We start from the raw sequence: 11,835 nt of genomic DNA, 5'->3' as shown, positions 1-11,835 counted from the left end.
AAGATCTCAAGAGTTTATTACATCAGAAATTCTAAGTAGAGAATTTCATGCAACTTAAAGCATCAAACATGACAAGAAGAAGATGATGGACACATTTAGGACCTGCTTGAAGGACAACATCAACACAACTTCCGCTTCAAGCGAGAACATGGACACCAGTTGGAAAAAGAGGGCAACCTAGAGAAACATTACGTAGAGCGCTAGAGAAAGAAGCAAAAGTCACGAGCATGGCATTCCGAAGCCTGAACAGGCCAGCACAAGCCTGAAATAAATGGTGGAAACTTATGGACACCTGAGGGCGAGGGAGGGACCCTGACCAAGATGAGAGCCATGATTTTCAAACACCTGGGGTGGGCGCTATTGCTTCCATGGGCTTTGGATCCAGCTCTGTGTGATTGTCTCCTCGAATGCTCGGGGGGTGTCTTCACCATAGTCAGCCTGGGTGATCGGCACCCAGGACGGACCACCCGAGTTAACCTAGCCTGGGTGTGAGCAGCCACACTGCAAAGCCCTACCCCCGCGGGTGCTGCGCTCACCCGTCTGTGTCACTGAGACGCTTGGGGGCACATCCCATGAATCTTTGAGTTGCAGTAAGCTGAGCTGCTCTATGATTCTTTCCCCGCGAATCGGGGGAGAGCTTGACTCTCCTCCTGGGCGGGCACTCCGTTGGGGGATCGTAGGAAGGCATTGGAGGACCAGCAGCCTTTGAGTGATTTAGCCTGTGTCCTCACTGTGTAGTGGATAGGTTCCCAGCCCAAGTGAAAGGGGAACCCGGGTTCCATTCCAGCCCCCAGCCGGCCCAGTTCGAAAGCACCACTCAAGTCTTTGTGTGTGGACAGGAGGGGGGTCAGAGGCTACCCCTGGGTAAGAACCAAGGTTAACTCTGCAGTGAACTTAGATCCTCAGCCACTTGTAAGCTTCCTTGTTCAAGAAGCTAAGTCCCACCCGAGAGAGGAACTTCGCAAACTGGAAAAGCCGGGGCTGGAATCTTTCTCTGTGCTGCACAAATTCTGACCAGGAAAAACCAGTCTTGGGGCAAGCACCGGATTCCTGCAGAACAAATGCTCTGCCTGACAACAGCCCCCAGCTGCCCCTGGCCTCCCCCACTCATTCCGGCCCCACCTCGCTCTGAAGCACTTTATCCTCTGCACAGAGCTCTCTGCCCTGCTCCTCTTGTACCTCGTGTCCCCGCCGACCCGATCTTGGTGGGGAACCGAAGGCCAAGGGACAGCCTGACAATCAACAGCCTCGCTCCGTGCCTGGCTGGGCTGGCCTGGCTGAAGGTGATCATCAGAGGCCAACCTGCCCTAATGGGTGGAAGTGGAGAGGAAAGGTCAGGCGTGAGCAGGGACCTATGTGGCACCAAGGGCTCAGGAACGCAAGCCCCGGCCAGGCTCTAGAGCCCAGGGCAGGCCATGCCGGCCTCTCGGCCTGCTCAGTAAAGATCTCTCTCCTCCAGCTCTGCCGACCAGCTTCATCGCTTCTTGCTAAGGGAACTCCTCATGAGCCAGCGGCGCGCACCAAGGTGCAAGCCGTGCCCAACTTGTTTCCGTGGTGCCATAAGCAAAGCCCAGCTGGCACCCATACGGCCAGTCTACACACGTGCAAGCAGGCTAGTCTCTCCCGAGGCCTCCAGCTGGGGTCACAAAGCCACCAGGGGAGTTTCAGGCCGTGGGAGAGTTTCAAGCCCCTGGTAGGGGCTGGGTGATGTGGTAGGAAGTCAGTTAGGATTAGAGATGGCTCTAAGCTCCTTTGAAACACAGGGGGAGTTGGGGTCCTGCATTTCTTCCTATGGAACTGGGGAATCATTCCTCTCTGCAGCCTTGGAGCAATCTCCAGAGCTCCCCGGCTTGACTCTAACCCTGATTTCCAGCCCAAGGCGACCTCAGATGGTGCGATGCAGAGGCATGATTGTGGGAGCGGGGGCTCTTCTCTGAAACCAACGCTGCCGCCCCACCCTTTTTCTGGGAACGCGGCAATGCCTCCCGATCGCACTGCACTTCCAGGGGAAAACGCCCTGTCAAAGAGGCCAGAGATAAAGCACAACGATGCCTGTGCCCCTTGGACCTCAGGGACTAAGGGTGGGTTCCCTCGCCTTAACGCAGGAGGCTCCAGCGCCCAGCTGCTGTGGTGGGTGAAGTCCCGGGGGAGTGTCTTCGCTTGATCTAGGTTCTTGGGAACGGAGACATGCCACTGAACAGTTGCTTAACAGCACGCCCCACCCACCCGCGTCTGCTGCTGCTTTCCACCGCTGCGGGGCAAGGGAGTCCATAAGGCAGGAGGAGAGCCACATAGGGCAGTATCATTCCTTGGGCATTTTAAGCGGCATGCACTCACACCACTGCCGGCAATGGAACAACTGAGACTCTGACCAGCTTTGGCAGCTGAAGGTGCCGTTTACACTACAGCCGCAACCGTCTCGAGGGAGCTGGTTGCAACGGCAGAGACTTTTGAAGCAGTGGAAAACAGATGCAAGCTGGGTGGGGCTGCTTTGAAACCCAGCCCGTCCGGGTTCCTTAAAACGCTGGTGGGTCCCGTCTACATTGCAAGGCGCAACTATGTTTTACCGGTATCATCAGGCAACTGCGTCGTACTGAGGTTCCCCGATGAGGTGGCATGTTTGCCTATCTCAGTGACTTGTTTCTAACGTCCTAGTCAGATTAGAGGGTCTGTCCACACTGTGCCACAAAAATAAATCAATCCACAACTGTGTCCCAGTCCAGATGTCAGCTGAAGTCTGGGCAAATCCAAACGTGAACGGAGTGGGCAGAATGCTACTGGATGATGGGGCCATGGAGCAGCTGTGGTGGCCTCCGCACCAAAGACCTGGTCACCCAGCCTTCCGCTCTCACCCAGTGAAAGTGAAAAGCAGTGCCTTTAAAACTGGTTATTAGAGGCAATCCACCGCCTTCACATGTGGAAGCCATAGGAGCAATAGGCAATCTGACCAAGTGCACCGGGGCCTGGGTTGGGATCCAGGAGACCAAGGCTCTGTCCCCTACTCGGCCACCTGGCTGCGTGACCTCAGGAAGTCATTTCCCCTCTCTGTCCCTCAGTTGTTCCACCCATCCTCTGTGTCCTATCTGTTGGGAGGCAAATTCTGCCAGGCAGATGTCGTAAAATGGTCAGGATAGGGTTAACTGGGTTACCCAGCATATTATGGGATGGCGCCATGCTCCACCCCTGCCTTACTTTGTGTTTAAGTCAGTGGGAGTTCCTGCCTCCCCGCCCATCCCCAGCCATGCAGAGGCAAGGCATGGCGGGGCATGCAGGGTCATGTGCCCCCCCCAGATTTGCTACTTTGCTTGTACTGAGCATGCTCAGTAACACTGACCTCACGCTGCCCCCCTTCCCCCCACTATCGGCAGGCCCAGGTCAGTTCTGCTGCCATGCACTCTAGTGTGATGCCGTTAAATAAGGGAGACCCGTCCCAGCCCGCAGCCCTGTGAATACACGTGTTTGCATTGCTCAGAACGGTCCCTTTGCCGAAGCAGAAAGTGTCTCTATTTGTACAGCCCCTTGCACCACACAGTCCCAATGGTGGCTGGTGGCTTTAGGTGCTACTGTAATACAAGGAACAATGCCAAGTTCATAGGGGGGTCTTATACCGTGCTCATCACCCTAATATCTGAGCTCCTTCCAGCTGTGCTTTAAGCAGAGTGGCGAACATCTGTCTCATGTTTGTGCCCTGGCAGGGTGGGGGGGCAGGGTGAGTGGAAGCAGTGGAATGTCTTCTTGTGGAACACACACTCACACACACACACACACATTGCTCTGCACTTGTGTTACAGAAGGCAAGTCAAAGGAACCTGCCTTCCACTTGGAGCAGAAGGTGGGGCGATTTGGGAAGGTCCTTACTTCCTGGGGGAGCTCATGCCACAGCCTGGGCTGGCCGCAGAGAAAGCTCTGTCTCCTATTTAGTAAAAAAACAAGGAGTGCTTGTGGCACCCCAGAGACTAACAAATTTAGTTAACAAAATTCTCCTATTTACTGCAATTCAAAGTAGGGTCAGGCATTCACAGGGAAAATGGAAATGTCCTCCCATTGCAGTAGCTAAGCTAGATCAGCAAGGCAATGTGGTAAGGTAGCACTGGGTCGAGACTTGGGACATCTGGGGTCTAATCCTACCAGGGGCTCCTGTATGACCATAGACCAGTCACTTCCCCTCCCTGTGCCTCGGTTTCCCCTCCTGCCATTTGTCTGTTTAGCATGTGAGATCTTCAGGGCAAAGTCTGTCTCTCACTCTGTGCCTGGGCCCGGCGGGATGGGGCCTTGATCTCAGTCAGGGCGGGTTGTTGTTACTGTCATTCTGACAGTAAACATTTATAAGGCTCATAAACATTCATGATCCGGGGCATGGTCCAAGGCCTAGGGCTAGGAACAGATTTCCCCTCGAGACAACTGACACTTGTTTTGCACCTTCCTCTGGCCACTCTGGGGGAAGGCGACTCCACTGGATTAGCCCCTGTTCTGAAGAGAGTTAGGGAAAAGCAAAAATGGGAGAGTGAGAAAGAACAGCATGATGAAGAAAAGCAATGTCAATCTATCTCTCCATCCCCATACACATCTATCTATATCTCTCTATCATCTGTCTATCCGTGTACCATAGGGTTTTATCCTGCTGCCCATCACCGTAGTACGTGGGTGCCTTAAAATCAATAGCAATAGTCAAGTGGATAGTCTGGCTCTTCTCCCTTTCGGGGGGGTCCAAACTCTGCTTGAAGAAGGGTTTTTTTCATTTATTTATTGGGGGGGAGCTTAGGGGGGGTTTAGGGGCAGAGGAGGGTGTGGTATTGTAAGTGTCATTCTTGGGGAGCGAAAGCTTTTTCGGAGGGTTCAATGCTTCCTATAGATTCTGGCTTTGCCTGATCTCTGGATTTCATTCCGTAGATGGATCCCCTCAACCAGGAATGTTTTGTTCCCAGCTCCCACCCACACAGACCAAAGATCAAAGGAAACTCAACAGAGATGCTTCTGAAGAAGCAGAAGTAGCTAAATCTTGGGCAGGGCAGAAGGAGCCACGCAAGAATGGAGAGCAGAAGGATCGGGGCTGATGCAATGAGCAGGTGCTATGTTCAAAGCATGGGGGTGAAGCTGTATCTACAGACCACAGGCCCACACTCCCAGTGTCTATGCTGCAGAAACCCCTTGCTGCCTCTGGCTCGGGCCTTGAATACACCAGAGTAAATCTGTAGTTCCGCTGGGATCGCTCTGGATTTGCACCAGTGTAACGGAGATCGGGGGCCGGACTCTGCTTTGAGTTTTTGGGAGCAAAAGCGGCCAGCAGTGGTGTTTTCACTACACATCCACTGGAGGCTGGGTTTCTGGGAGAGAATAGAGCATCTTGGACCCATGCTATCCCCTGCTTGCTGCTTCTCACTTATTGCAACCTGTTTGGTAGCCTTGGGATGAGCTATTTAGCAGCTGAGTGGTAGCTGTCGAGGGTGGCTGCTCAGAGAGTGGGATTCATCTCTGGGCAATGTTAGAATGTCATCAAAATCCTTCAATTACTTGGCATGTCACAACAAGTAAGTGATGAATTCTCACAGCCTACCCTGAGAGGGAGGGGACTGTTATCATGACAACTAGGTGGGAAATGGTTTTCCCATCCCATGATAGTTTCTGAGATTTTTTTAAATGTTTCCCATCCCTAGTTAGGATGAAAAGTGGAAAATATCCATAATTTTTGAGAACTGAAGATCAGAAGAAAAAAAATCCAGTTGAAAACAAATGAAATGTTTTGATAACTTTGAAACAGTTCATTTGGATTTTGACCCTTTTTTTTATAATTACTATAATTAGCTTAAATTTTGAAGTGAGAAGTCATTTCAGACCGGAAAAGTGGGATTTTTATCATATTTTCACCATTTCAAAAGGGTTATTTCCCCCTAAAACATCTTTTGAGTTGAGAAGTTCACTGAAAAAGACTCATTCCTACAAAAGGGTTCGGTTTCGATGAACCTGTATTTTTCAACGAAAAAACATTTCATTGAAAAATTCCTGATCAGGTCTAATTATCATCCTCTTCGTCAGAGGGAGAAACAGATGCACCGAGAGGTTAAGTAACTTCCCAAGGCCCTGCTGCCTTCAGTTGCAGAGCCAGGAATAGAGCCCAAAAGTCCTGATTCCCACCGGCCTGTCTAACCATTAGACAATACTTTCTTTGGTAAAATTGGGATTCGAACCCAGGAGTGCTGACTTGCCGCTCCACCCCTGAGGCTCTACTCCCACAGCCAGGCATAGAGCCTGACTCTCAGCACCCCACCTTTTCTAGCCACTAGTCCCCAGACCAGGATCCTGATTCATCGCTCTATGGCTGGACCAAATAGGCTTTGCGTGCCCAGGAAATGAGCCAGGATCCGTTCAATCACTTCTATGAAATTGTAGCCATAAACAGGAACTATCCTTGCACATTCACTGGGCCTCGACTGCAGATTAGACACAGCCCCGCCTGTGTGTCATAGTAAATTTGCATCCACATGCAAAATGCTTGTAGCTATATGTATTTGCACAGGTGCCCCAGAAGCTTTGCCATTTGAAAGCCGTGTGGTAACAAGCCCTGGCCCGGAGCCTGCCAACTGAGGGGAGGCTACCATGTTGGACGGCGACCATACCCTGTCATACAGACTTCCACCTCCCCAGCCTTTCTCCGCACAAGCCAGGCAGGATGCAAACAGCCCCACCCTGGGTGGCCCCTGGATTTAGCCAGCACATCTGTCCCAGCTGCAATGCTAGGCAGGGTTAGTTTTCCATCACACCTTGTTCGGAGAGCACCAGAAGCCCACTCGACCCTCCGGCCTCGCTGCATTATGCTCAGCAGCAGCAAATTAGCCTGGGGAGATGAAATATACGTTAAAGTCAACAACTCCTCCCAGAATAAGGAGAATGGGAGGGGAGAGGTGTCTCGTTCGGCTCACATGACAGCTGGCTGCCTGGAGCTGTAACCCAAGATGTCCCAGCGCCAGAGAGAGAGTGTGCTGTAAGCACCAGCCCTTATGCAGAAGCAAGCTCCTGCTTTCCATTCTAGAGGGGTCCCGGGTTCAGTCCCAGGTGTTAGCTGGCAGATAATCAGCTGGTTAAAGATTCAGGCTGTTAAAGGGACTGGCGGAGTTCAGGAGGTGGAACAGGAGAAGCACCAGAGAGGTCAGTTTAATACGACTGGCAATGGGAGCAGGTGGCATGGGGGCGAATGGGGTCAGCATAGGCTGTGGGGGGCCTAAAAGTGGGGGGCCACCAGCATGTGAACCATGGCCTTGCCCCTACTCCGCCTGTTCCCCTGAGGCCCCGCCCCTGCTCGCTCCTCTCCGCCCATCCGTCGTCCCCCCCCCCCGGTCGCTCGCCCTTAAGGCAGGTAAAAAGTGAAGGGGCCACGGCTCCCCGGGCTGTGGCTGCCATCCTGGGTAGGTTTGGAGCTTTTTCTGCTGCCAGAGAGTCTGGCGCTGCCCTCAGACAAGCCTGAGGTGACAGCAGGCACCAGCTGGGCCTGAAATTAAGTTAATGAATTAGAGAGAGCAGGAGCCTGCAGGGAGAGGATGGGACGGGGCATGGTGCTCGGGTGCTGTGCTGATGGGCTGTGATAAAAACCTCCAGCCAGAGCACGTGGTTGGATGGATAGATGGTGGGCTGGGTGGGAGAGGGGCTGGTCACATGGTCAAGGCACTGGGCTGGACCTCTGGAGATCTAGGTCCAACTCCCACCTCTGCAACTGCCTCCCTGCATGAGCCTGGGCAAGTCACTGAATCTCTTAAGGTGGAATTTGCAACAAGACCAAAGTGATCGAGGAGCAGAGGTCCCTTTGATTGTGCTCCTAAATCACTTAGGAGCTTTTGAAACCCCCACCATTTCCACTTCAGTCCTGTAACCCGACGATAATTTCTCTTCCTTTCTCCCACCCTTTGTCTGTCTTGACTGTTTTGATCGTAAGCTCTTTGAAGCCAGGACTGTCTCTTCCTGACATGGACCAGGCCCCATTGTGCCAGGCGCTGTACATTTGGTAGGTGTTTTACAGTAGCACTTCGGAGCCCCAGTCATGGCCCATGACCTCGTTGTGCCAAGCACTGTACAAACACAGAACAAAAAGACAGTCCATGCCCCAAAAACCTTTCAATCCCATCCGGGCAGCACCCAGCACGATGGGGCTCCAAACTCAGGCCTTGCCGTGTCAGAAGAGCCAATCCTATTCTCCACGGACTAGGCCGATTCCGTCCCACGCATAGGCTCCTCACCCAGGACACAGGGCAATTCACAGCTGTGCTGCGTAGTCAGCAGGATGTTTCATGATTGTCTAGAAATGGCTGGAAAATACATGTCGGGAAGGGGGCAGTTCCATGCGAAATTTTCAACGTAACTGGAAAAAAAACAAACCACCCCCCACATCACTTTTCGGCAGAAAAATTCGGACTTGTCAAAAAGGAACGACCGAAATTTCAGCGGAAAATGAACATTTTCACCCGAAAATTGTTTTTTTTTCTGACAAAATCACTGAAAATGTTCCCAGGAAAGCAGCCGCCTTCCACAAAAACTTTCGCTTTGTCGAAAACCCAGTTTTCCATTGAGAAGACGTTTCGATGGAAACTTTTCCATCTGCCTGGCGGCCGTCGGGAGACCCTGCGAGACAGGGGTAGGCAGCGCAGGTTGCGTGGACCAGAGAGGCTGCACAGATCGGCCTGGGAGCTAGAGGTCCAAAGGCCACCCAAGGGTCTCTGTGTGCATCCGAGAGCCTCCCTGAAGAACCCCCTTTCTACTCATAACTTCCATGCCCTGTCTCTTCTCCGCCATGCAATGCAAACACTGCAGCCTGCGTCTGACTGTCCATCCCAATGAGAACTGCAGGAGCTGAGTCCTGGGGCTTCCAGGGCGGAGAATTTGCTCTCAGAGCAGATCCCCTCACTGATAAACCTCTGGAATGTGCCATTCCTTCAGGCCGCAATGAGAGAACACAGAGCTTCAAAGCAGCTCATTCATCAGCCAGCGGCAGGCCAGCCAGTTGGGCAAGGCTGGGAGAGGCTGATGGGTTTCAGGCAGAGTCTCTCAGGCTATGGGCACTGCTCCGTACAAAGGCAGGCGGGGTTTGCCTGTGTGCAATCAGACGACGCCCATGCCAGGGACACACAGGTTGCTTCGAATGGCGGGCCTGTCAGAGCACACGGAGCCCTGATCGCCTAAGGGCTGTCCTGGGTTGGACCGTAGCACCTGGAGCCCCCAGACCCTATGTGCCAGGCGCTGCACAGCTGTGGAGTGAGCCAGTCTCTGCCCCACAGAGCTCACAGTCTCATAGCATAGATAATGGCGGGAGGGGAAGGGACTTACTGAAGGTTCCTCAGCACATCAAAGGAAGAGTTAGGGTTACAAGCCAGCTCTTCTGAGTCGCCCGCCAAGGCCCTACTCACTAGTCAACACTACCATGTGAGTGTCCCGCGGCTGCTGCAGCTGGGAAATGCTCCAGTTATCCCTGCAAATCACAGAAATGCAGGATGGGGTGGGACCTCGAGAAGTATTATCTGTATGGCAGAAGCACCCAGTGACTCCAGCCAACCACCAGCCATGCCCCCTTGTGCCAGGACCCCTTTTACAGCTGGCTCCTGGATGGTTGCCTTTAATTCTGAGCACTCCTGAGTGCAACGGCTTGGTGCAGAAGAGAGGGGCTGGACCCCATTCTGCGATGACCTTGCCTGGGAAATTCTGGGCAACTCGGTGCCAGGGGATATGGACAAACTGGAGGTGGCTCAAAGAGATGCAGTGAAGGAAAACTGCTAAGGGAGGATTCACGTCAAAGATCAAGAGCTAAATCTGTCTAGTTTGGCTAAGAGACTGGCCCCTAGGAGACAGAAGAGCAGGCTGCAAATATGTGAGGAGTGTAAACAGAGGATGGGTGTGGGATTAGCGATGTATCCAAGCCTGTTCCATACCTAACGAGTCTTTATTGCTCTGTTTCCCATGACTAGACACCACACCAAATTGCAAAGCCCCTATAGCCCAGCGGGTCTCAACCTTTCCAGACTACTGCACCCCTTTCAGGAGTCTGATTTGTCTTGCAAGCCCCCAAGTTTCATCTCACTTAAAAACAACTTCTTACAAAATCAGACATAAAACTGCAAAAGTGTCCCAGCCCCACTAGTACTGACAAACGGCGTCCTTTCTCCTTTTTACCATCTAATTAGAAAATAAATCGACTGGAATGTAAATCTCGTACTTACATTTCAGCGTATAGTATATAGAGCAATACAAAAAAGTCATTGTAATTGTAGGTTTCAGAGTAGAAGCCGTGTTAGTCTGTGTTTGCAAAAAGAAAAGGAGGACTTGTGGCACGTTAGAGACTAACACATTTATTTGAGCATAAGCTTTAGTGGGCTGCAGCTCACTTCATCAGATGGAGTGGAAAATACAGTGGGGAGATTTATATACACAGAGAACATGAAACAATGGGGGGAGGGATAGCTCAGTGGTTTGAGCTTTGGCCTGCTAAACCCAGGGTTGTGAGTTCAATCCTTGAGGGGGCCATTTAGGGGTATGGGGCAAAAATTGGGGATTGGTCCTGCTTTGAGCAGGGGGTTGGACTAGATGACCTCCTGAGGTCCCTTCCAATCCTGATATTCTATGAATGGGTGTTACCATATACACTATAAGGAGAGTGAGCACTTAAGGTGAGCTATTACCAGCAAGGGGGGGAGGGGGGAAGGACCTTTTGTAGTGATAATCAAGGTGGGCCATTTCCAGCAGCTGACAAGAATCTCTGAGGAACAGTGGGGGGTGGAGGGGGGGAAATAAACATGGAGAAATAGTTTTACTTTGTGTAATGACCCATCCACTCCCAGTCTCTATTCAAACCTTGGAGAATAGGGGGACCGGCCTGCGGTGGAGGAAGATGTGACAGGAGAGGAGATGTAAGGCTGCAGAGTGTGTGTGTTGCACAGGCGGGCCCACACCTCGCCCTAGCCCTGATAAACCAGGAATGTGGCAGGGCTGAGAAGGGTAAAAGTTCTCCCTCTGCTCTTAGATGGCGATCTTTATTGCTTGATTTAGGCTGGCTGGATTGAAACTGTTGTGTGTGCACAAGTCTCCCGCTTTGCTTGCACCAGGCTACAGCTCTCAGGTCAGGCCCCATTGCCCCCGGCTCCGCTGCGCTGGCCTGGTGTCCCAACAGCTGCACCCTTTGAATCCACAAGCTGAATCGCTGGCAGGATCTGCTCAGCTACCCCTCTGCAAGGGCAGTGGAGTCTAGCAGTTAGAGCATGGGGGTGGTCCCAGGAGGGGAGGGTGGACTCCTGGGTTCTAGCCATGGCTCTGGCAGGGAGTGGGGTCTAGTGGTTAGAGGAGTGGCTGGGAGTCAGGGTTCCTGGGTTCTATCTGCAGCTTGGGGGGGCGGGGGCGGGTCTCGTGGTTCAAGCAGGGGAAGTGGCAGTCAAGATTCCTGAATTCTAGTCTCAGCTCTGGGAAGGAAGTGGTGTTTAGCGGTTAGAGCAGATTGCAGCTGGGAGTCAGGACTCCCTGGGGTCTATTCCCAGCTGGGAAGAGCAATTCCCTACAGTGGGTGGCTCTTTGGATCTTACTATCCAACTCGCTGCTCTTCCTGCCTGGACATAAGAGCAAGGACTTGGCCCAGGGTCCTCGGCCAGCATTTCCCGCAGCCTGCTGGTTTCCTTGTCTGTGTGAGCTCCTTGCTCCACCCCAGAGGAGGCTGCATTTCAGAGGCACAGTGGGGAGCACTTCCTGAATACATACACAAGCAAATCCTGGTTTGAGTTAAATCCATGTCAATCTGGAGTCACTCCACTGACATCCCAGAGCAGAATTTAACCCACAACCTGTCTCCTGAGAAATGAGCAGAGCTGGGCT

This window comes from Lepidochelys kempii, chromosome 20 (assembly GCF_965140265.1).
Source record: "Lepidochelys kempii isolate rLepKem1 chromosome 20, rLepKem1.hap2, whole genome shotgun sequence".
NCBI lineage: Eukaryota > Metazoa > Chordata > Testudines > Cheloniidae > Lepidochelys > Lepidochelys kempii.
The sequence above is the reverse complement of the archived record's forward strand: the minus strand, read 5'-3'. Positions refer to the sequence as shown.